This window comes from Mesocricetus auratus, unplaced genomic scaffold, assembly GCF_017639785.1.
Source record: "Mesocricetus auratus isolate SY011 unplaced genomic scaffold, BCM_Maur_2.0 Super-Scaffold_100015, whole genome shotgun sequence".
In the NCBI taxonomy this organism is placed as follows: Eukaryota; Metazoa; Chordata; class Mammalia; order Rodentia; family Cricetidae; genus Mesocricetus; species Mesocricetus auratus.
The window spans coordinates 17,203,969-17,230,111 of NW_024429198.1; the positions used below are offsets into that span (position 1 = coordinate 17,203,969).

General features: G+C 35.3%; 1 protein-coding gene and 1 long non-coding RNA gene across 3 annotated transcripts in view; one reads left to right on the forward strand and one right to left on the reverse strand.

The window, feature by feature from the left end:
* Positions 1–23,609, reverse strand: part of LOC121144274 — a 37,563-nt gene extending 13,954 nt beyond the window's left edge. The window contains exon 1 of the long non-coding RNA XR_005881593.1: positions 23,412–23,609. This is a non-coding gene — a long non-coding RNA (uncharacterized LOC121144274). The remainder of the gene's footprint in view (positions 1–23,411) is intronic.
* Cdh18 (cadherin 18) overlaps positions 1–26,143 on the forward strand; it is a 796,302-nt gene that overhangs the window by 384,820 nt on the left and 385,339 nt on the right. The window contains exon 1 of one of the 2 annotated variants that reach the window (XM_040757657.1): positions 22,913–23,342. The exons of the other annotated variant lie outside the window; for it this stretch is intronic. The gene's annotated coding sequence lies outside the window, so the exon portion shown is untranslated. Of the gene's footprint in view, positions 1–22,912; positions 23,343–26,143 lie in introns of those variants that run through there. 2 annotated transcript variants of the gene reach the window in all.

A 26,143-nucleotide genomic window follows, 5' to 3' on the forward strand; every position in this document is an offset into this window, starting at 1 on the left:
TTTATAACTGATATTAGGTGTTATTTCTTTATTGACATACATAGTATACATATAGTAGCTTTATATGATATATGTTCTACTAATAGAAGATTATTTCTTAAGATTACCCAAAACGTCAGGCATTTTTGACATTCTTTCCAGGATTTATACTAGCACGTCATCCATTTTAATGGGCAATGTTAGATATTCTTACATGTCCACACGTGTATTGGAACTTCAAAGTCAATTTTACTCTCAGCAGGAAGCCACTTGATATGTCTTCCAAGTCATAAGGTAAACTAAAGTCTTTTTTCGTTTTGCCCATTCCTTGGGCATCTAAATAGTTCGCCTCAGAGGTGTTCTGTAATATCATTATAGAACAGGATGAAAATTGCTCTGAGAAAATCCTTTTTTGGCAAGCACAAATACTACAAAGTGGCTCTTCTGGTTACATACTCGTTGCTGTCCTTTCTCACTCTCCACAAAAAATCACGTCATAGTGTGAACTGTGCATTCTTTTCATGATTCTCACTCCCTGGAGAGGATACACGTCTGTTCCTCTTCATCATCACCCCTCATTTATCTGTCCTGCGTGAACTGTTGTTTGAAATAATTTTGGATTCCATGTTTCTGCACTAACTAATATTTTCCATGTAACTACAGAGATACTACCAAAGAATTCATTTCACTCAGACATATTACAATGTTCATCAAACAATGATAAATATTTATGAAAACCTCAACTGTCTTAAGCTCAGACTAGATATTTAGAAAGCAATAACTAAATGCAGATATATTGCTTGTGGGTCAAAATAGCATCTCCCCCCTTTCCTGTAAAATGAAATGAGTCATTTTCACAATGCTAATGAGGCTATAAGAGAGGAACCATTTTGTGTTTAAAGGCAGTACTGATGTGACGTGTGGAATTATTGGCTAGAAATAGCAATGTATGTAGGGAGACTTGTATGTTCAGAGAAAGATGATAATTGGATAAGACTGTGCAAGCTGGGATAGGAGGAAATAGGTGGAATTAAAAAGGCTATTTGTGTGGTCAAACAGTAGCATAATGCATGCAAGATGAGTGTGTGAGAGGAAAAAGATGTGATACTCATGATTCCTGAAATGAGTGACTGTGTTGCTAATTCTACTGGTCATTAAAACAGGTAAATGTATAAAAATATGGTTTGGTGGAATACATAATTATGCTTTTCAAATACTATATTTGTGAAGCGGAAAAGATATGTGCATATTTGAATAGGTGTTTATAGAGAGAGTTATAGGAGAGTTATTGATGAATGATTCAGATGTGAGAGACAGGAGCATATAAGGAATCTCTTGAAAGCCCAGTGTCTGAAAATATAGCCCACGTTTGACTAAGGTAATAGATACTGTAAAGATGGGGATGGTATTGGAAGGAAATAACAAGTAAAATGGGGATTAAAATTAGAACTGTTCCATGTCTCTAAACTTGAAATAAGCCAAGATAGATTGATGAAGAAATTTTAATAAAACCTCCTGTTATAGAGATAAAAGCCAAATTAGGAAGACAGATAGTAGGAATTTAAAAGTGTATACACAAATTTGCCAATATTTTTTATGTAAAGGAAGAGAACTACACAGTTCTGTGTCTTATTTGTGCAAACACTAAAGGTCTCTGCTAGCATATATCACAAGAAAAAAGAGAGGAATATTCTATACTCATAATAAAAATTTATGAATGCAATCAAAATTTAAGCAAACAAGGGGTAAATAGAAAAATTCTATAAAACAAAGTATAATTTTAAACATAGTATCTACCATTAAAGTTTTTTAAATACGCTTGTGCATGTGTGAGTGTGTGTGTATGTGTATGTGTGTGTGTGTGTGTGTGTGTGTGTGTGTGTGTGTGTGTGTGTGCAGGATATGCTCACCAAATTGCAGTAACTTTGGAGCAAAAAAACACCTGAATTTCCTAGAGCATAAGTGTCAGGCAGTTGTGAGCTGTTTTCCGTGGGTGCTGAGAACCAGTATGTGGCTCTTTATGCTATGAATCCAATCTTTCCAAACAGTTGGAACAAGTATTGAATCGAACAAGAAGAATTAGAAATTTGATTTCTTAATGCATTGGCCTTCAACATGTTGTTAACAAATGCTCAAGAAAAACAGAATTTCATTCTCTTAGCCTGAGTGCATAATTTCCTGTCTGTTCTCACCACACTATTTCCTCATAGTAATAGCATTTTTGTGTATACAGAGGGTGACACACTTGAAAGAGAGCTTGTTACTTTTGTCTACTTCAATGTTATATTCACCAATGTCCGTTAACATCTTACCATATTGGTTATATACATCGGTCTTATAATCATGATACATATATATTTAGATTTTTCTAATGAAATAGAATGAATTCTGATCAATAAGTGATTTTGATTTTTGAACAGTCATAACAAAGGAGTCCAGAAACATAAAAAAATACTGAAACATGACCCTTTAGTAATTCTGATAGGAGCGAAAAATAAATCAAACAGGAAATTCCATGTGTCTGTGTGGAGCATTGTTCTTTGTTTCTTATTGCTTATTCACATTTATAAGCCTTCCTTCATGCATCACTATAATCACTTTGTGTGCTCGTACCATTTAGTTTCCACTGTGTTTAGCAAATTGCTGTCGACATATTGGTCCTGAAAATAAAATTTAAAAAGTCTAAGTGTTCATATAATTTTATTGATATGAACTTGAACATAGTCAGTGCATATTCTGCCACACAGAAAACTTGTATTTGATATACAAAGTATTTCCACTTACTCAGTTCTCTTGTATTTAAAATTGAAACCCTGAGGGGCATAGGTAAGATTGTAAATATGGCATGTACTTTTAAGACATGGGCTTCAACTGGTAGATATTAGCCAAGAATATAAACATTCTATACCTTACTTGAATGCTCCAGCAAAATTAACATTCACTGGAAACAAGGCTGCTATGTACCCTCCAAGAACAGATTGCCCATAACATGTTCTGTTTGTGATGGGATATTAAAGACCAGCTCTCATAATTTTTCACTCCACATTTATAGATTCGTTTCTGCTGACAGAGTAGTGGAAATGTAATTAAATGTTTAGTTTAATTAAAATGGAAAATAAATGCTTGCTCTCAGAAATTCACTCCAGTCTCCCAAATACACACCATGAGAGATTATGTGTCTCAAAAGCATGTACCATTGGTTCTGGGTATGAATTCATTTTTATAACACTCAGATATAATTACTCACACATATTACACAATTCATAAGAACTAACTTATCATTACATCTTTGCCGAAAATGTATGTTCTTACTCCATATAAAGCTTAGGAGCTCACTCTACAAGTTGATGTGATGCTGTAATTATTGGGAAGGTTGAGATTGTACCAGTGGTCAGCCACTTACATCTGTAAAGAGAGTGATATTTTATCCCAGTGAGCATGTGATTCTCTTAACTTCTCAACCCTTCTACTATAGTATTGAAGTATTGAATCACCAAGGCTTTAGAAAAATGAGTAGGATTATGTTCAAATTAATCATCATTTGTACATAATGGAATTTAAGTATTATTCAAAATTTACAATCCACTATAGTCTTGTTTAAACCACACACACACACACACACACACACACAAACACACACACACATATATACATATACATATATATATATATCCTTAGCTCATATATCATACAAAAGTGTGGTTAGCCCAATATATACTGAAAGTTTTAGATATACTTACAGCTTGTATGAGTGCACACACATACACCCTTTACAAAGTATGGAAAACTTCAGATTTTATAATAAGCGTCCCAGACCTGAGCTTGTGGTACTCTCACTCACGCTTGTGTGTCTAATCTGCTCTCAGGTGTGCTTTTTTTCTTCCATGAATATTTGCTTCATTGCTCCTCTTTTATCAGTCATGCTCCAGTATCTCTTCCACATTTAACAATTACATGGGTGTTTAACTCATATTTTTCTAAGCACGCTAATATATTCATTTTCACTAAAATCATCTTAGGAGTTTATCAAGCACACGTCTTCTCACAACTTGGCTTTCATAATTTTTGTTTTCATTTTCAGACAAGACTTCTATTTCAAGTATTTATTCTTTTAAGTACAATTCAGATCAGATTCTTGCCAAATGAATTAATTAAATGAACCAACATTTTATTTTATGAATTGAGATGTGATTTTTAACATGTATTAAATGTTTGTTCATATTTGTAGTTTTAAATATTTTGGTTGTATTGGATACTTACATGTAGTCTCCATTTTTAATTACTTTCTTAGCATAGTGTAAAGTGATATGGACATTATTGGCCAATTTAAATATTTTGCTTTGCAGCTTTTTTATGTTAGAGTTCATAATAAAATTCCTAAGAACTGGTGTGTTTAATTTTAATATTTTAAATAAATTTATACTTCCTTTTTATATGTTTTTTATTTCTCATCAATGAAGCATGCTTATTCAAAATAATTCTAAGTCCAAAATTTTCTGGTGATTTTTACATAGACATTTACTATGTTTTCCATTTTGTAATACTTTACAGGATTATTAATTTGCCCAACAAATTCATTGTACACAAAGGTGCTCGATATTGTTATGTGTTTAAATAAGGTTCTTTCTTGCCAAGTGGTGTTAGCACACATTTTTAATACCAGGAACTTGGAGGAAGAAGCAGGCAGATCTCTGTGAGTTTGAGGCATGCTTGGTAGTTTGGTTAGAGATCAAGTTTTGGGACAGCCAGGGCTACACAAAGAAATCCTTTCTGAAAACACACCATCCTGTAAAATGACAAAAATAGTTTCTCACAGCTAAATTCCTTAGTATTTTGTTGTTGCTTTAAAATTATTCTAGTAGGCAGCATTGTTTAAAAAAAATCTCTATTGTTGTATTTCTATACATTCTCTTAATAACTATATGTAAATAGAATATGAGTTTTAAGATGATTTGAAATGATTCAACCATTTTTTACTGGTTATCACTCCCTTTTACCCCTTAACTTTTACTAAACTTCATTTTTGTGATTTGAAGTGCTAGTAGTCACTGTTGTAACTTTTCTCTGTAGCTGTTTTTAGGTAATGTGTAACAATATGTATCATGAAATCCTGTCTCCAACTGCCTACAGTCTTCATTTTCTTAAATTGTGCATCATTAGTTACATTATATTGTGTTTTCTAGAATCCCTAATTGCTTTGCAACCTCTTGATGAATTCATTACATAAAAACCAACCAAAAGAAAAAGATAATTTCAGTCTGGTAGTTCATTAGATTATCTTTGTATCTGGTACTCAAAGGCAATCTGTTGGTGTCATCTTTCAAACTTAGCAAACAACTCAATCAGTGAAGGTTTTTAAAGGTTCAGATTCTTTGATAACCTATCATAAAGGATATGATTTGGCTTTCAGAAAGAGCTAAATTAAACAAATTATATGATATTATATACATTTTATAAATTCCATAATCAGAATTAATTGACCTAACCAATATTGTTGGACTCTTTGGTAGCTATTATTTTTTATCATCAGCTGACTTTATGTTTTTTTATTTAGCATCAACTAATTGTAGAATCAACTCTGATGTTATCTGTGATGGCAAAGCAGAGGAATTGCAGCATACATCAGGCATGTTGGCACAGAAAGAAACCTAAGAGCTCAGATTTTGAAGTGCAAGCACAAAGTGCAAGTATCTAGGGGATTGTATCTCTGAACTCCTGCCTGCAAGGACATACTACTTCAACAAGGCCATATGTTAGTACTGAGGCATCTGTATTGGCCTGTCCTTGGGGTTCTGACAGGATACACCCTCAACTGTAGCCACTAAGAGTACCATCTGTGCACATTCACTATGTTCCCTTTTAAAAGGGCCCTGTCTACCTCCCATCCTTCTCTCTCTCTTTTTCTCCTTCTTGGTCTGTTTTTCTTTCTCTTCCTTCCCTCCTGCTACTCCTGTCCACAGAGGGTAGTCTCCCTTCTTCCTTTCTCCTTTCTATGATCTCTTTCCCTAATAAAATCCCTCTGCTTGAACCCTGTGGCATGGTGTCTTTCTCTTTTGTGCTTCTTCTCAAATTATAGAACCATAACTCCTAAACTTCTCCAAGTAACACCAACAACTTGGGACCTAGTACTCAAAGTTGACAGTTAACATGGGACTTTGTGATTCAAACCACTACAGTTTCCCAGATTATTAATTATTTTATATTAAATGTCTAAACTTTTTCCTCGTTATCTATAGCTAGAAAATATATTTTCTTAATGAATTCATAAAATATTAGACTGCCTTAAAATCGAAAAAAAACCACCTTTTCATCATCGAGCTTTCTCTTTAATGGAGGAAGGACCTCTTTGACTGGATGGCATGAAAAGATATATAGAATTCCTTTTGATGTTCATGTGGGGTAAACAATGCAGGTTGTTGGAGTACACTACTGCTAAAATAATAAGGATTTCACATTGGCATGAAAATCACTCTTACTATGGTATGAGAAAGAAGAATTAACCTTAGTGGAAAAAGAATAAAATGGAAAACGATCCATGAATTTGGCATTGATTATGAGAAGCAAAACCTATTGCCAAAGTTAATGCATAGCAGACTAAGTGCAATTGGAAAGTGAAGAGGTTGGTTTTCGACGAAAGCATGCCCATTACAATACCTTGAGCAAAGAGAATCTTATTATTTCTAAGGAATGGTGGACCAACACACAATTCTGCACTCCAAAATATTAAGAAAAAAAGTACATTGCTGAACCTGAACTTTGAATTTTGATGTTTTTACTGTAGTTTCTAAAAACAGCTGCATATGAGGCACACGAACACCACAGTAAATGACCAAGACTCTAGAATGGTCTATCCTGCCCAGACATGATGTTTAGGTGTGTAAATAGATTAGAAACCAACTATTTTCAATTTATGATGATTTTAATTGAGAAGTGACCTTGTCATTAATAGAAGATCATCTGCCTAAAAGTTTACCTGAAAGTATTTTGCTAGAATCTGTTTCTTGTTTTGATACATTACCTCTATTTTATAAATTATTTTAATATAAATTCAATCATGTACAGTCTAAAGAGAGAAAATATTGTGCTGAAAAAATAGATTTCGCCATCTTACACGAGAAGTACAAATGCTGGAAAATGCAGTTCAATTACTAAGAAAAGTAATTTGTCAACTTGAGATCTCTTTTAAAGGCAGAAAAATTTAAGGAAGAGCAAATCCCCAAGTCACTTAAGCTGTGATAGAACCATACTACATTATTCTCCAACCTACAATCTTCCAAAACTCATGCTCACACATTCTCACTCTTAATGCACAGTGAAAAAAACAGGGAAAGAAAAATTTCAGTTTGCATAAACATGATCTGTGCTATTTCAATTTTTTTTAAATTTTAGTGTGGGAAGCATCATTTCAGTTTTCTAAACTGCTTACACTTCGCACTCCTTTCATTGTCCAGCCACACATATCTAATCTAACAGATTTTAAAATCGAATCAGTTTAAAATCAGTTAAATTTTGCACAGGGTATAAAGTTTGAAAGAGTTCACATTATAACTTATTAATATGTGAGCAGTAGCTAATTACTAAGAAACACATTCACAGGGAGAATTGCTCTTTTTCATTGGGTTTAATTGTTTTCCTTTCTCTGATTTTCATACTCACTTTTTTGGACCACAGGTTCTGTAACTGACAAGCCAATCCTTTATATCTGTGGTCCCTTAAGTGTTTGCTCTGGAACTCTCACACAGAGAAAAATCTATATCTTCCTTGAGAAGATTGTGAATGAAAGCTGATCCCTCGTTAATCTTGGCTTTCACTTTTCAGAGGAGCAGGTGGTCTCAATAGCATGTTATCTTAAAGAATGGATCACATTGCTATTGACAAAAGTTTTGATTTTTCAGTTTCAACTTAAATGCAGTCATTCACCACTTAGATGTGTCTAGCAAGTTGCCTTTTACTCATATATATATATATATTACATGCATATATATGTACATATTGTATATATCTATACAAACTAAAAGTTTATAGTTGTGCTGGGAGTTGATGGCACATGCCTTTATTTCCAGTCTTCGGGAAGCAGAGGCAGGTGGATCTCTGTGAGTTTGAGGCCAGCCTGATCTATAGAGCGAGTTCCAGGATAGCCTCCAAAACAATACAGAGAAAACCTGTCTTGAAAAATCCAAAAGAAAATGTTTATATTTGTGATTATGACCTTGTAATAGTTACTTCCTCTGTGTATACTATGCATGTAGTATGCAGTAGGTAAATTGCACCATACTTAACATTAAAAGAAAACAACAGCACATATTATTATGTATTCCACGTTGTCCAATGAAATGGTCGTAATTGCTTAATTATTGGGAACAATACAAATGGAATAACAATGGGAATGCTTCAATTAATAGAGTAAAATTTAAATGATGGTGGATATGCTACTGATAGAGTTAGAAGGTTTGGGAAGAAAGTATTCTGGCTTGAAGAATGTGATGAGGAAGTAATCTATGCCAGTAATTACTAGTTAGTAGTAATGGGACAAACATATGGCTAGGGACAATATGTTTGAAGCTGCCAGATCTAACAAATGAATATTGGTGGCTTGAGGAAACTTTAGATCGGTCCTGAATTACAATGATAATTTCACTTAGGCAGTGACTTAAAATCTAAATAAATATAGGTTTCAGTATGACTGTCTCATCATGGGAATAATGCAATTCTGCCTTTATTTGGATAAGGACACATAGAAAGGCAAATGTAGAATACGCTATTCAATTCTTGTATTTTCAGCATTCCCCTGATTCTTACATGTAATTCTTAATGATTTAATGGTCTAAGAGGGTAGAAGTAAGTTGATTTAGCAATTACTGAACTCAGTGGCTTAATTCTTTCACCATCATAAATAAACTTGAAGTATAAGACGGAAGAAATAAGAAATGCTAGTAGCAATACTAAAGAGAAGTAAATACAGTCCTTTTCTTTTAAACAAATGTCTTATAATCTCAAGTTAACACGAGGAATATACAATGCATTTCAGCAGAATTTCTGGTTAATGTTTCAAATGCTGTTTCTCCTTTAACTTACTCACTTCTTTATAAGATTTCCCTATGTCAAAAATAATCAACTTTTCTCTTAAGATATATATATATATATATATAGTATATGTGTGTGTGTGTGTGTGTGTGTGTGTGTGTATGTGTGCGTGTTTCTTCTCATGTTTTCTTCTAGTGATAAAAGTATCTTTTAATTACTTCATTGTGAGTGAGTTTCGGGCACATGTTTATCTTTTATATTAAAGTAAGGCAATGTGGTACAGATCACATTTCAACTTCTGTCTTTCTATACAACTTTAATTCTCTCTATGAATAATTACACATGCTCACTCCCTGGCAATTCTTTCATAAAGCAACATTGAATGAGGAAGGAAATGGTAATGTACAGCTAATCATATGCTCCTTGATGTAGATCAAGCTTCTCATGCATTAAAATAAAAGGAAATTATGAGACTTCATTTGACAATTTTGCATGCTGTAGAATATGCAAATTCTTCTTACACTAAGAGCTAATTTGTTCTATTTTTAGCTAACCCCCCTCACTAACACTGGCCAAACCTTCCCAAGGAGTTTGTACATTTCTGCTTTGCCCTGCCTGTGAAGCATGAAGAATTATTTTATTAAGCAGTGATATATGTAGTTTCAAATGCCTAAAATGACCTGTAAAATCCTATCAGTGTCAAACAATGTGTTTTTCTGACTATATAATATAGTTTATCATTACTATTCATTACCTTGAAAGCCAAAACTTCTTAATACAATATAAAGTTTTGACATACATTCAAAGTTGTTTCCAAAGCTTCAGCCTTTGCTTTCACCTGATTCTTAGATGTCTCTTGAGCATGCAGTATAATAGTAAATTCTTTCTTTGGGATTATGAAATCGTCAGTGATGAGTTTGGGCCCAGTTACCAATACCAAGGATGAGTTCCAAGTTAAGTCCAATAGTCAAGTGGTTGAAGACCAGAATAACCTTCATAGCAATGTTGTACCATTGAGAACCTCTTTAAAGCAACAGTCATTGTTGTTATATCAATGTTTTCATCTACATAAGACCACTGATTACTGTTTTCACCTGCCAGTGAACATTGAACATTCTGACAATATAAACAAATTGTCAGAATCTTCAGTTCTATACCAGTTTGAATTATCTCTGCTCCATATCACACAGATGTGGGATTTTCAGAAATACAGCCTCCCCTACTGAGTTCTTGAGGGTGCTCAAGAGCAATGGCAATAGTCTATAATGTCTCAGAGGTATAGGAGACCCCACTGACAACTTGAAAAAGAGGTAACTGTTTCAGGATTATTCTTTCATTGATTATTGATTACATCTAGGGAAAGACACTGAGCACCTATTACAGAATTATAACATCATTTAAATTAATTTTTACATGCATATGTATATATTTTAGGAAGTGTCTACAGTAGTCATTATTCATATATCTTTGCCAAGTGTCTGTATTTACCTATTCCTGTCTATACTTTCTCTTTTCCCTTTAACACCTCACCCATTTAATCTTTGTTTTGTAATATTGAGCTTTTTTTGTTCATTTCTCTTGTGTTCTATTCCTTTTCACTAGAAATATCACTATGGCCTCATACTACTTTCCTGAACTTTATGAAACTCCAGTTCAACACAAGTATTTAAAGGTTCAAGGGAAGCACCCACCTGTGAGACAGAACATGTTTTTATGCAATCTCCATCAAAACTGAAATGCAGTTCACAGAAATTGAAAAACTGATCTCAAAACTGAAACAGAAACATGACCGAGGTACCTAAAAATACCTTAGTAGTGAAAAATCTGTGGCGTATCTGTGATGGGAATTCTGAGTTTTCAACTTGACATGCTAGTGAAGACAGGATGACAATTATAAACTATTCTGATTCAGATTAACTCCTGACCATGTCTGATGAGTGTTTTATAGATTTAGAGAGGATGGTTTAGTCCAATGATGACAATACCACCCTAGGCAGGTGTCCCTAGATTTTATGAGGCAACGAGCTGTGCAGGAAGCAACAAGCAATCTACAAAGCATCACTCCTCTCTGTTACCTTCTTCAGTTCCTTAATCCAGGTTCCCATATTGAGATCAATCAGTAATAGACTATGACTTGTAGGTCCAACCTAATAGACCATTTCCTCCCCTGATTTCTTTTAGACAATATACAAATAATTAAAAATAGCCAAGGACTAATAAAATAATCCCATTTAGAATGAAGTAAGAAACTAACACAGAGTCATCAAGAGAAGAATTATAATTGGTAGATAACTCTTTGTAAGATGTTTAAAATATTTTTTCTTTTTTTAACTTACAAAACAAAAAATATCATTCCCACATTATATTTCCTCCTGCCAACTCTTTCAATGTACCTGTCTTGCTCTCTCTCAAATTCATAATATGTGTGTGTGTCTGTCTGTCTGTCTGTATGGATTTATCCTGTAAAAGACTATATCTCCCTTTCTTAATATTCCTGAATTGTCTCTAGTTTTTTTTTATTTACTTTTGCTGGGGTGGTGATCTCATGAGCTTTTCTCCTTCCTTGTAAGCATGTCAGATAGACTATATGGGAAGCTTTGGAGGGAGGAATGGGATAAGGGAAATCGTATGTTTATACGATAATTTGAAAAGATAGAAAATGAAACGATAAGATTCACTGGTAAATGAATGAATCTGGAAACTGTAAATAACCTTCTGAGGGGAGTAGCTTAGAATTCTGAATGAACTTACATGGGGAAGAGCCTCATTCTCACACTAAGTTTCTTTTCTGATTTATTGTCCTACATCTCCCCACCTTATATATAGTTTAAAATAACTTTTCCCCATACTTTCTGACATCAACTACTGTAGAATGAAAATAAGGCTCAACGTGTCATGGAGACTGCTTTCCTTACCTATCTAACAAATACATAGGTAACATATTAAAGTAGTTATTTGATAACAATGTTGAAGGAACAATGTAAAGGCAACTAATTAATCAAAGATTTGGATGTGTAGCAGCATTGGTAGGAAACAGAACTTCTCACCAAAGGCCTTATCCTAAGTACACAGCTTGGCTTTTGTTATCTAGAAATGACTAACTACATAAAGAAGTTATTCAGAAAGAAGTCCTTTCTTTGTCACATGGGCTCACATTAATAGAGTTGGCTCTGCTTTTAAGGAAAAGAAAACACCAAAGGCAACATACATTGTTCTGTGTTTGCAATTGCAAAGTGAGTGTGTGTGTGTGTGTGTGTGTGTGTGTGTGTGTGTGTGTGTATTGTGTGCTGGTGTGTAATTTGTCTTCCTCTGTGTGAGTCCTGTTACTGACAGGAGAGACCCAACAGAGAACAAAGGAAGTAGATTTAGAGTATTCTTGAGTGACTTTCTATGTTTCTGGAAAATTTACACAAATTACAATTTACTTCTACTTGTGTTTCTATCATTTATGTTTTACTTATCTGCCTCCATTGACTAGAATAAATTGAACAGACTTAAATTTTCCATTAGCCATAACATATGCTTTCTTTAGCATCATCCTTCCTCTCTCATTAATATAAAAATTGAGTTATCAATCTCCATACTATTGTGACTAGTGAAACTTTTCAAGTAATTAAACTCGTGTTTTGTTGTTGTTGATATTGGTTTGGTTGGTTGGTTGATTTGGTTTATTTTTTTGAGACATGGTTTATCTGTGGGTTTGGAGACTGTCGTGGATTCATTTTGAAGACCAGGCTCGTCTTGAACTCACAGAGATCTGCCTGTTTCTGCTTCCCAAGTGCTAGGATTAAAGGCGTGCACCATGACTGCCTGGCATAATTAAACTCCTAATATTTATTTGTGTGAGTATGCTCACGGTTGCCAGTCTCTGTGCACAGTTATTATTTGACCATTTTCTTAGAGGGTGATCAAATGATCACATCTCATCACCCTACTTGCAATCCTTTTAATCATGGCCAATGTTTTAACAAGAACATAATTTTGGCATAGTAAATTTAAGCCTTCTTTTTAGACTTTCTTTCCCTTCTTCTTCCTGAAGTTTTCTTTACTGAATTTCTGTTGACTCACCCTGCTTCCTGTTCTTCTTAGCATTTCTGGGTAGTTTATTTCCATGATCCATTTCAGACTTCCCAAAAAGCTGTGCTCACATGCCAGAATATATGAGAGAGCATCCGCAAGATCTCACAGAACCCTGCCTTTGCCTCTGGTGTAGTATCATATTATGATGAAAGGGTTTTTTTTTGGTTTTTATGAGACAGAGTTTCTTTGTATTGTTTTGGTGGCTGTCGGTCCAGCCCGGCCTCGAACTCACTGAGATCCTCCTGCCTCTGTCTCCCGAGTACTGGGATTAAAGGCATGTGCCACCACTGCCCGGCTAAAGGTTGCTTTTTAAGATTCCTCCATTCTATGATATAATTAAGTTAGGAATCATACTTTTTCATGGTTTCATGTGATAAATGTCTACTAGACTGACCTGTGTTAAACTGAACCAGAACACTTACCTATATTACTTCAGTGGAATGCCATGTATTTTAGACTACTATTTGCATAATTACATGGTAATCAATATATTATACTCTTAAGATTAAACACATTGGCACAGGTATATAAGAGTGATGACAGAAATCTAGAAATAAGATCAATAAATACTATTTAATGTGATAATTCTGAAAATAGTATATACAATTTGCTCATTCCTCAGAAATGTCAAAATTCTGTGGTTAATCAAGTCCTTGAAAACAGAAAGGGAAATATACACACAAGCCACCACAAATATGACACATTCTGTAGCAGTACCTGCCTACTATCTTTTCCATTTTCCATTGAAGCATTTTAAAATTTACATAACAGGGTTACAACAATTTGATTTTTTCATATAGCAGATCTCTGAAGAAATACTTACTTGGAAAATATAATTCTGTTTAAAACTTTTCTCTATCCATTGATATATATTTTATGATTACCTTCAAGAGTTTCCTTTCTAATGTACCTTGTTATCACCACATTGGAACTAATTTATATTTATTTTATTGCATGGAGGTCTTGGCTAATATGTACCTTATGGAATTTATGACAAGTTGCATTTTATTTATTTTCATTTTATTAATTTATAGCAATCAATTCTCTTGCTTGCATTGGTCTTCCATCAGCGCTTCCTAACTGGACATCATGTGCATTTCAAGTAAATCTGTGTACATATGTTTGCTTGCTTACACATACACATGTTCACTCGCATACAAATATTCATTTCTTTTCTTTTTATTTAAATTAGAAACAAGCTTGCTTCACATGTCAATCCCAGCTCCCTCTTTCTCCCCTCCTCCCCCATCCCCCAGCAGCCCTCTCAGCCCCCCACCCAATCCCCACTCCTTTCCCCAGGGAGGGTGAAGCCCTCCCCCAAGAGTCCAGGCTAAGAGAGAATTCCTCATTGTGAGATAGGCACCCAAAGTCCATTTATATTCCAGGGATAAATACTGATCTACTACCCAAGGCCTCATAGATTGCCAAGGCCTCCTCCTTGATACCATATTCAGGGTGTCTGGATTAGTCCCATGCTGTTGTCCCAGCTATCAGTCTGGGGTCCAAGTTCTCTCCCTTGTTCAGGTCAGCTGTTTCTGTGGGTTTCACCAGCCCAGTGTTGACCCCTTTACACATTAATCCTCCCTCTCTCTTACTGGGTTCCAGGAGTACAATTCAGTGTTTAGCTATGGGTGTTTGCCTCTGCTGCCATCATTTTTTTTCTAAGTATGAAAAGGAAAAGCCATAGAAATTTCTGCTGAACTCTAACGTTCCTATTTGAAAGACTACTAAGACAATTTAGGTCCATTATAGTTAACAATAATACGATAGGAAATGGATGTGAAGAGAATTTTTGCGAAAAAAAACAAGATGTTGTCAGTAATTATTATAATAATAACATTAACACAATTGGAAACAATGAAATATTAATTGTCAGCTATTACATAAGCAAATTGAAAAATGTTGCTGCTCAGGCATAGCAAAGACATATTTAATATATTACTTAGTCCTCCTTAATGGTGTTTGGAAGTAAGAGAGTAGTCATCATCCTAAGAGCTATTCATAGATTTTAACTATAGTTAGAATTCTACATAATCTATACAAATACAGGAGGCAGAGCTCTGGGTATGGAAGCATAAACAGCTGCTTATTTTGTATTCAATTGTTTGTTTGTTTGTTATTTTTCTCTCACTCAATACAACCTGACTTCACTTTCCCTTCCCTCTACTCATCTCTGTTCCTCTTCTGCACTGGCTCTATCTCCCAGATATGCTTCGCCCCCTTTTTCCCTTCAGAAAAGAACAGGTCTCCCAGGGCTTTCAAGGCCATATGAGGCAACCCACTGCAAGGAAATGGGTTCCAAGATGAAGCAAAAGAGCAAGAGACAAGTACCCCACTCCCAAATACTAGTAGTCCCACAAAACAACGTACTACACAAGCATAGCATATATTCAGAAAACATAGCTCAAATCTGCAATTGTCACTTCAGTCTGTGTGAGCCCCTATGAACCCTACTTAACTGGTTCTGTGGGGGCTGGGTTCTTTAGGTGCCCTCAAACTTTTCAGCTCCTACAATCCTTCCTCCCCCTCTTCCTTGTGGTTCCCTGAGCTCTGCCTAATATTTTCTGTGGATCTCTTCATCTGCAAAGTTGTTCATTAAAACACATAATATCAAAAACTTGTTAGTAACATTAGGATTCATCTACATGGAAAGGATTAGATACATTAAATCACACAGACATTACAGAAAATGCTGAAAACTGGAACTGTTGAACATAATTATTTACATAGAAATTCTGACAGACATATCCTTAAAGTCGAGGGATATGCATAGTTTTTCCAAGTTCTTATAGAAGACAATTATAAATTTAAGAGTTCCTCTATGCTACTGACCATCTTTATTAATCGCAAACTTACAATATCTTTTACTTCCTGAAATATCAATAATTTAGTTATATATAAGCTCAAATTAGTTAAATATTAATAAAATAAAGCTAGAACTTTGTAAACTGAGGATATCAAATTGATTTTTAAGTATTTCTGTTGTTTTATAAATAATTAAACCTGAACTCAATATAATATTCCCTGAATGGTTAAGCATCTACATTGCCTCAGGGTCACCTATACATCAATTTTCATTATATAGCATCAAAGATGTAAATACAGAAATGGAAGGATGAATTGAGTGAATACTGTTCTCAGTACACTTTACAGAAACTATAGTTTCTCTTTTAGTAATAAATCTCTGCTAAGAATTTGTTTGTCAGGTGAGCATAGAAATCAAATCTAACATATTTTACTTATCAGCTTCTACTGATTTTCACTTGAGTATCCTACAGACTCTCCAAGTGTTGAAACCTATGTCATAGACTTTGGCCTGTATAATATTATGTAAAACTTGACAACGCTTGCCTGTGTTGGGATAGCATCCTAATGTATATAAAGTAAGATATTGAGACTGAAGTTTCATGCTAAAACACCTTTGTAAGTGAAAAGTGATTAAGATAGGACCTGATCTATACCTTTTAATTCCAACCAAGAACTTCCAACATCTCACTAAGGATACTTAAATACCTACCATATATCATATGTACATTAGCAGTGTGCATTCCAACAGATTACAGAATATAACAATAAAATTATCACATTTTAGTTATTATCTACTATCTAAGCTTTGCTATATGCCTAGTATGTTTCTAATTCATACTTAATTATCCTAGGATGTTCTAAAGAATACATTTTGCCTTAGACAAAAATATTAGATGCAAAAAAATTCCTAAAAGGTACATATTGTGATTTATGAATAAATGGACCAGATTAACTGATGTACAGATAGAATCAACTGATGCTGTAAAGATAAACGGCATACTTATTGAAAGTAAAACTAAGTATTTATTGTAGAAATTACTCACAAGATACCAAACAAGTAACCCAGATGAGCCAAGTAGTTTTCCGCTGCCGAACTGGTAGCCGAAAGCCGGAAAAAGAGACCAAGACTTCCGTTGTTCAGTCTTTTATACCTTCCCCCATAATGTCCCTAGCCATGCTCAAAAGTGGGCCTGGCTAGTGACATAGTTCACCGCCTACGTCCGTAAACGTCTTTACATCCATCTATATACGTCTTTAGTCATGCCTAAAGTGGGTGTGGTTAGCGGTTCAGTAACCAGTGCTTCTTATCTAAAGTTCTTTGAATGGTAACTAATTTGTACCAGTGTATCACCCACCCTGTCTGTATTTGCATTTGTGTATTGCCAGATATCCTGGATTTCTAGCTTATAGATGGAGATGAGGCTTTGCCGGTTATGTTAATGTGTTGTTTCTTCCTGAATCGTTATGTCTCATCTATCAATTATTATTTCTTTTGCTTTCTGTATCATTTATCTATTATCTATCTATCTATCATCTATCTCTATATTTATCTATCATCTATCTATCTCTATATCTAAAACTATACAGATGTAGATATAGGCATATATTTCTCCATCCATCCATCTATCTATTCATCCTTCTAACCATCTATTCCATTCCATCCATTCTCTCTCTCTCTCTCTTCATAATATAATGCAATTGATAATATTATGACAACCAGTTTACTGCTAATGTATAAGGTTACAATAATTTTGCATATTGATTTGTTCTTAGATTTTGTGTTCCATGCTACTGTACAGTGTTTCGTCTAATTATCAAACATTTTTAAATTGGTACATGGACACGCTTTAAAACTGATTTTATTTACTTGCAAAAGTGTGCACTGGTAAATAACCCCAAGTAACACCGCAATAACCAGAAGTATATTTTGTATTGACAATTAAAATACATAAGACAGATTTAGTTAAAAAGACTAAAAATAAAAAGCAGTGAGCTGATGCCATCCCAGGGTTCAACATACAGAGATGTACAAGATGTTATTTTTTGCTTTGTTTTGTTTGTTGTTTTTTTTTCAGTTTAAAGAAATAGAGTATTGTGATGCTTTACAAACACTTTAATTAGAATAAAAAGACAAACATGATGACTATTCATAGTGAAATGTTGTAGTTAAATCACCATGTCTTAGGTCTAGAATTCATTGAGATGGCTGGGAACTTTTAGTTTACTAAGGTTAGATAAATTGCTACTAGTCTTTTGGAAATTTAGAACAATAAATTTGGATCATGTTCATTTACCCGTAACTCCTCCAAGATCCACTCCCTTAGCTAAATATATATTCTCATTACCATAACAATTGATTAATTTTACAGATAATATTATATATGTATATATATCTTGCATATTAAAGAATTTTTTCAATACCATATACTTAACCCATTCTACATTTGAATCCTGCTCTGGGATGTTTATGATACTGCATTGAGATTTGACTTAAAGTTTTTAAAATGCATCTCTGCTGATGTAAAGATTGCTGTCTTTCATGTTTGCTCTTTCACATTTGTCATGCCCGAAATGGAAAGTCACAGTTCATTCTCAGATGGTTGATTTCATTAGATGATTGATTGGACTCAGGAGGTCCCACTATTTCTTGCTCTAAGTTTTCACATGTCTTTGATACATCACTTAGTAATTTTTCCAAACCCATTCTTGGTTTAAGAATTTCAAATTTATAGAATCCATATTCACTCTGCTTTACAAAGCTGGAGATCATTTGCTTGCCCTTACTCTTTACATATGAATTTGCTTTTTCCAGATTCTCTCTTTATTTAAAGAATTTTAAAAGCTTGTTATATAAATTATTACATGTATATTTTAAGGATTTGATCTCTAAAATATGATTTGTATCCTGATGTATTTTCATTTTCCTAGAAATCATTGTTTTTCATTCTGTCTTTCCCACTGAATTAACTATTGATTTTTTAGGAATAAAATACTATCTAGCTATAATAGTCAGATATATGTATTATAGATAGATAGATAGATGATAGATTATAGGAAGATAGATATCAATAGAAACTGAATTTGGTCTCTTGCTTTATCAGTTGTCAATATTATGATATTCTATAAAAACCCATCTTGTGTGCATATATATATATGCAGATATTATGAGTTTATTGATTGATGTTTTATGTGGCAAGGAAATAATTTGTTTTAGGCAAATTTTTTGTATTAATACTTATAAGGTTCTTCATATATATCTATCTTTTGATTTCCTTGCATTATTATTGACCTATTATCTCATATTTTAGTCTGAAGTGCCATAGTGAGTCAAGATTATTTTTGTCAAGTAAAGTATAATAATCAATGTGAAGGTCACATTTTGTTTATCTTTGATAATTTCATACATGAGTACAATGTATTTTGATAATATTCATTCCTCACTATCCTTGCTTCCTCCTCTCAGAAAACTGAGGCTCCCAAATGCCTCCCAGTTACCTCTTTGCTAAGTAAAATTATCCCACTGAATCCAGTTAGTGCCACACCTGTATTTGTAGGGCTACACAAGCCTCTTACAATTGTCACATCTCATCAGCTATCAACTACCAATGGCTCTAAGCTATGAATGCCACAGTATCTCCAAAGTTCTTTGCCCATTCATGTTGAAATATTGGCTTCTATAACAAAGTGAAGGACTTGTGCCCTAAACCACAGCTGTTCTGAGATCATGGGTCAATGAACCCTGTCATGTTCATAGGAATTCATCTCACAGCAATCCATTCACCAACATTCTGGCCCTCTCCTGTGATGATCCCTGTGCCTTATCATGAGGAAGCATGATATATTTGCATCTGTACAGGCTTTCTCTCCATTCTTTCAACCAATGTTGTAAAAATATAACTTTATTTGATTTTTCTCATGTGAAAATAAAAAAATTATTGCACATTATTTTCAAACACACTGTAACTACTTGAGGTGATTGATATGCTAATTAGATGAAATGTGAATGTCTTTTCATAACACATATCAACACAAAAACTGTATACCTTAATCACTTGCATTGGTTCCTGAGAGAACTCAATAAATTCAAGGATGAACTGGTTTGGCATCCTTGTTCCCCCCATGCTTGTTCCCTTTACTCTTTCCATCCTTGAATTACAATAAGATGTAGAAGTATCTATATACAGTTTTTTCTTTTTTACGATCCTGTTTTGTATTTGAAAATATAAGATTCCTAAATTTTCACAGTAAAACTGAGCATGTGGTGGCATCTAAAGTGACAGTTTTCTGAGTTTCTCAAAAGGTTCACAGTGTAGCACTAAATTTTACCTTTACAGTTTCTTTAGTCTGAACAGCATCAATCTTGTGTTGGATGCTTGTCTGCCACCAGCTAAAATGATTCTTATAACTCTTCCAAGGTAACAAAAGAAGGGTTCAGTATGAGAAATTCCCGTGTTTTCAGGTTCAGAGATTAGCTCCATAATAAATTTTGTTTCCTGAAATACATGGTCTAGTCTTTTAAACTAATCCTGGTCATAAAAAGAAAATGATCATGTTTATTACCCAGCTTTCCCCAAGGAACCCTGCTCCAAATTAGTCCATTTGTTGTCTTCATTGTAACCTGAGAACACACCCATGTACTAGGTAGTCAACAGGCTCATCTTCCTGTTGCTGGAGAAAGCTGGCACAGGTTCAGAACATCAAACATTTAAAGCCACTTATGTACTACTCATTTTATCATGGTGTTTGGAGAGTACCTGCAGCCCTTAGTATGATTTCAGTCATTGACACAAAACATCCCTTGATAAAGAGATTGTCTCCATAGGAATGGATTTGTGCTTTGCAGTTTTGATCGGGTGACTCATACTAAGCTTGTCCACTCCATTCCGTTATATGGAATACCACAAAGTATGGGGAGGGGATAGTAAAACCTTGTTTTATTTTCAACTGCATCCTTAAAAGTCTCATTGCTGATGTCTGAGAAAACAAAATTATAGCCAGGTAAACAAACATTTTTCTTTCGATCAACTGGAAAAGATGAAATAAGTTGTGGCTGTCTTCTGAGTATGCTGTGATGTGAATGATTAAACTAAACTATGTAACTTTTCTCAGATCAGATGCCCTTCTTCACATCCTCTTTATTTTTACAAGTACCTCTTCCCTCACTTATCAGTGCCTCACTAACAAAGCAAAGTAAGAACTTCACTCTGCTTTTACATTATTTTAAAGAATCAAAATGGATTAGTCTGTATAATTGTCTTGTATGTATATTTTCAGAGGAGCTGACTATACATCAAATTAACATTATGCAATATATATTATATATATATGAATATATATGTGTGTATAAAAAATTAATGGAAATATAAAAGAAGCCATGGATTGGAAAGAGAGCAAGAAGCTGCATATGAGATTGCATGTGAGGGGACAAAAGTAATGATAAAACCTTGTAATTACATTATAATCTCAAAATTTCAGGAAATATTTACGAAATACTAAATTAGAGCACCATGTAAAGAAAAGCCTTCATCACTATTCGAAACCACAAGGGAAAGAAGAAACAAAGCCTGGGAGAACATTGGTAAATTATTCTGACACCTTCACTCATTTTCTGCATTCCCCCAACACTAAATGTTGGTGCTTTCCAAATTTTAATTGATTTCCTACATCTTTCTTAGGAGCAACCGAGTTTCTCAATGCCCCCTTCTTTCACAATAAGTAATCTTTCTATTGCATCCCTTCCATCACCTTTTCTGTTCGTTTCTTTCAACATAACCATCAGATGAACTGAAATGGCTCCACCACGCACATACTCCAGTGAAATGAAGACAACCAAATACAAGGAATTGGTTCTAAACATTGTCTCTGCCACATTTTAAAAGAAATACCACTTTCCTTATCTTCTCAAATGACCTTTCTTAATGCAGAAAAAAAGACCAAATAAAAAGGGACTGCTACAAGTTAAGTAACCTTTGTCAGACGTTTACCATGATTTAGCAATAATTGCATGGATATGTTTTTACTGAACTTTCACAAAGAAGTTTTTTTTAATGATTGCTTTCTAGATTTTTGGAGAAGACTCATGATGGTGAGGGTTCCCACACTCGTCCATATCTGCATCAGGTCGAGATTCCCAAGCGTGCTTCACACCCAGGTGTCTTGCATATTAGCAAACCTGAATCCTGTTCATGCCCACTGTGCTAAGCCTGAGTGAGCTTTCCTCCTAAAAAGAGCAAAAAGGGGCTCTGGTAGTTTTATCAAATACATTTCCAAAGGAATGCTAGTCTCCTGATGTTCGCAATGATTGAGAATGCTATGTGAGTGTTAATATCCCTGCCAGGAGACCCTTGGACTAATCATTCAATTGAGGAGAACACCTACACTTATTTACAATGATGCTTCAAGTGAGATGCAGGGTGATATTGGTGGGTGAGCATATGTGACTTCCTGCTGGGAGAAAGCACCAAAGCTGCCTCAGCGGCTCACATCAATTTTGAAAACAGCCAATCAGGCCTGAAATCCCTGTTATCATAAGCTGTGTACATTACAAATCGTTGTAATTTATTCAGGAGTCAGAAGGGGTGAGAAGTTCATGCTTGGCTTAGTTCTTCTGGCACCAGCAAGAGGTAGAGAAGGCACTGCAGTCCTATTCATCTTCACAAATATGATGATGACCTCTAAGAGGAAGCCCCATCTAATATAAACCCTACATGCCCTGCCCTGAGTATTTGGGGTAAGGATGAAAGGTCATCTCTCAAGCTAAACCGCTGGACTTCCTCTATACTACAGGATCGCTGATGAATGAGCCAGCAGTTGAATGCTTAGCAGGCTGTGACGACTTTGCACGGAAATATGAAAATTTATTATCAGCTTGCCACATCAGCGCTTGCCCTGGCTGCGTCTGCTCTTTCATTTCTGATGTATACCACCACTCCCTGTGACAGCCATACCCTGCTTCTGTTCCTACTTCCCCATCCCCCGCAGAGAACTGCTGGTCTAAACTGTCACAGTCCTGGCCATCAATTTTCAAGAACACGGGATTTTTTGTTTTTGTTTTGTTTGTGTACTGAAACGATTCTTATTAACCTTCCTGCTTTTTGTGTGACCTTGTCTATGGGACAAAAAGGGAATTAGTGCTGCCCCAAAAGTATGTACACTGGGGTGTGGGAGAAGGATGCAAAAAGGGGAAAGGAGTACACGGAGAGTCAGAGAGCAGAGGAAGGAGGAGAGACTGCGAGAGCCAAGCATCAGGCCGACAAGAGCTGCCAGCCAATCAGAGGCGCGCTCGGGAGCTGCAGAGAACCAGCCTGGGAGCCTGGGGCTGGAGGTGCGCTGAGCCTGAGCCTGGGCTCTCCGAGGACCGCGAGCAGCCTTGCCCAGAGCTCTGAGAAAGTCCCCCCCTCTGCTTCTCATAAATTAAGTTCCTTTCCACCAGTTAGGGCAAGTCAGCAAAGGTAAGGCTTCAATACATCACACTTTACTCTGTCGTGACATTAATATTTTTATACAATGGGGATGCTTACCCAGTTCGGAGTGAAACAGTATTGGCGAAATCTTCCTCCTGGATGCTTTTCACAGGGTGCTGTGTTAATGGCAAAGTTACAGCCGGCAGCCTTGCTGCTTGTAAAAATGTGTGCTTCTTATGCCGGAATGCTGCCCGAGAGCCTCTGGAATGTGCAGCTTACAATCCAATCGGTTTTGTGTGGATGTTGGTCTGTGGATGTGCTGTTCTCTGCCCTGCCCCTGAAGAAGTTGGAAGGGGACTCTGCCAGGCACATTTGAATACTGAGGGCGTGCAATTAAGCGGCATTTTATGCTTGTCTATAGACGTGCGATCAGCGTGATGAAACCCCAATAGGGATATTACAGTCAGATTTTCCATAGTGCTTTTTAATTGTTGTCTTTCTGGGATCTTGTAAAATTACGTGGTGTCTCTGCACTCAAACTGCTGTAAGGGCAGCCTTTCTGCTTGTTTGTTTTGTTTATTATTATTTTTTTAATTTTTGGAATTTGTTTGCTTTTTTTCCTTTTTTTTAAAGATTCTTTTTACTTATCCTTTTGAAAATGTCTTTCATAGATGTTTATGGAAGCCTAAGGTGAAACTTTTATGCTGTATAAAAAGGCACAGTAATGATGCAGGAGAGAAGCCCGCCGGCTCCTGTGAGCACTAGCTAGTTGATTTAGTGTCAGCCTGTGTTACTAACTCTCAAACATTGCCTTAACTTCCTAATCTTCCTTTGTTCTGAGTGTAGAAATCCTCTAATTTTGTCTTTGTTTCCACATCTGAAAATCAAGGTAAATCACGTCCGTACTTGTATGTGAGTGGGCTGTGCATTTAGATGCTGAGATGGGAATGTAGGTGTTGAGCCAGGCAGATCTTTTATACGTTAACAGGTGAAAACAGAATTTTATTAGTTAGGTTTATTGACATACCCTTAACTCTGGCGTCTCCTGCATTAAATAACCCTTATGCTTGATCAAGATAAGTGTTCCTTGTATTTTCTAGATTGGGAATTGAGAAAAATGAGGATCTTAGGAAAAAAAATATTCTGCTTTTTGCTTTGCTCAGGTGATGACATGTCTGCTTTGAGCCCAGACACACATCAGAGAAAGATCTTGTTATGCAGCCAAAAACCTAAGTATACGCTCTGCTTGCATTTTCAAACCTTCATCTTCCACTCTGGGATCACCCACAGATGTTAAAAGCAGTGGGCTGCTCCTCTTCAATAACTGTTCTCTGTCTGAGTGTACAGTCTCCTCAAAGAACATATTCAGTCCTGAATCAGGAGTTTGAAACGCAGACTAGATCTTGAACATACCTTGTAAGATATGGGAGGAGGAAGCAGATTGTGATGCAAGAGGAGAGTCCATTCTGTAGCATTATGATTCAAGCACTACTTATTATTGCTGCTTCTTTCAAGATTCCTGTTATATTTTTGATTGTATGTTTACAGCTCATGAATTAACCTAGAGTCAGTCACCCAAATCATTCACTCTAGAAGGTATTCACTTAATGGGCTCTGGCCAATAATTACTTTATGCAGTATAGTTCCAGTGTTTTTCAACACAGATAGCTAACTTAAGGAAACGAAGAGACAATGATACTAATGGTCATTATTGATTGACTAACTGAAAACAAGGATTGGTGTGAAATGAAGATAAGCTATTTCAAATGCAGCAGAAATGCTCAGCAGAAATAAGCCAATAGCAGAGGAGATTATGACAGTAGAAGAAATGTGATAGGAAACTCTGCTTCAAGCTGTTACTGGTGCACACTGAATGACTCTCTGTAGTAGAGTCAAGTGTGGGCAGCAGCTTCTCTGATACAGTGATCTCATATTGTGGAAACTGGTACTAATTGTTCCTCTTATGACCTTTGCTAAAATGGACATGGCTGAGTGATTGGAGATTTAATTGTACAACATTATGAAATCTTAAACAAAGTATGTTTCACATAGTAAATATAAAGTGATTGCTTGTATTAGTTCATAGGAAAATAATTTTTAGGCTTTGCATCTGTATTTTTGGCCCAATTTCTAAAAACTGAGTGTTTAGAAGATTTGTGTTTTCTCTCTTCCAAATTGACTTATGGATGGTTAGGAGTTGAAACATTCCCTTATTTTTAAACTCAGTGTTGTGAGTGTGTGTCTAAATGTGCATAGGCACTGGAGCACATTGAAAATATTGAGGATAAGTATTCACTTACCCTGAATAATTTGATTGAGCTAGTATAGTCCATGGAAAAGTACAGCCATTGAAAAATAAAACATAGTGTGTATGATGCTCTTTTAATGTATTGATGACAATACTACACCAACATTTTCAGTTTGCTTAGTTAAGTATCTTCATTGCAGGTGCCTAAAGGTCTGTTTTCTAGATGAAGGCCTCTGAATGTTGATTATATTGATATTCAAATGTTTTTTATCTTGCTGGGGGCAGAGATGCCTACAACTGTTCAGTCTGCATAGCAATTTCCTTGATCTTAAATGCAAGGACTATTTTGCTAAAGATTACATAAACAAAGCAGATACTTATATTGTTAACTTTCCTCTGGGATGTGGAGGAAAATATTCTTCTCTCATGGCCAACAGCCGCTTACAAATAGCCAAGGACCTGTTTAAAAAATGGTAGTCAGTATGTCAGTGAACTAGACAACAACACTTCATGTGGTTCAGTTTGGGCACTCTCCCCATTAGTTCTCTTATCACTTTGAAAATGAATGCCTTTCAAGTTATACATTTCCAGTGGGTCCTTA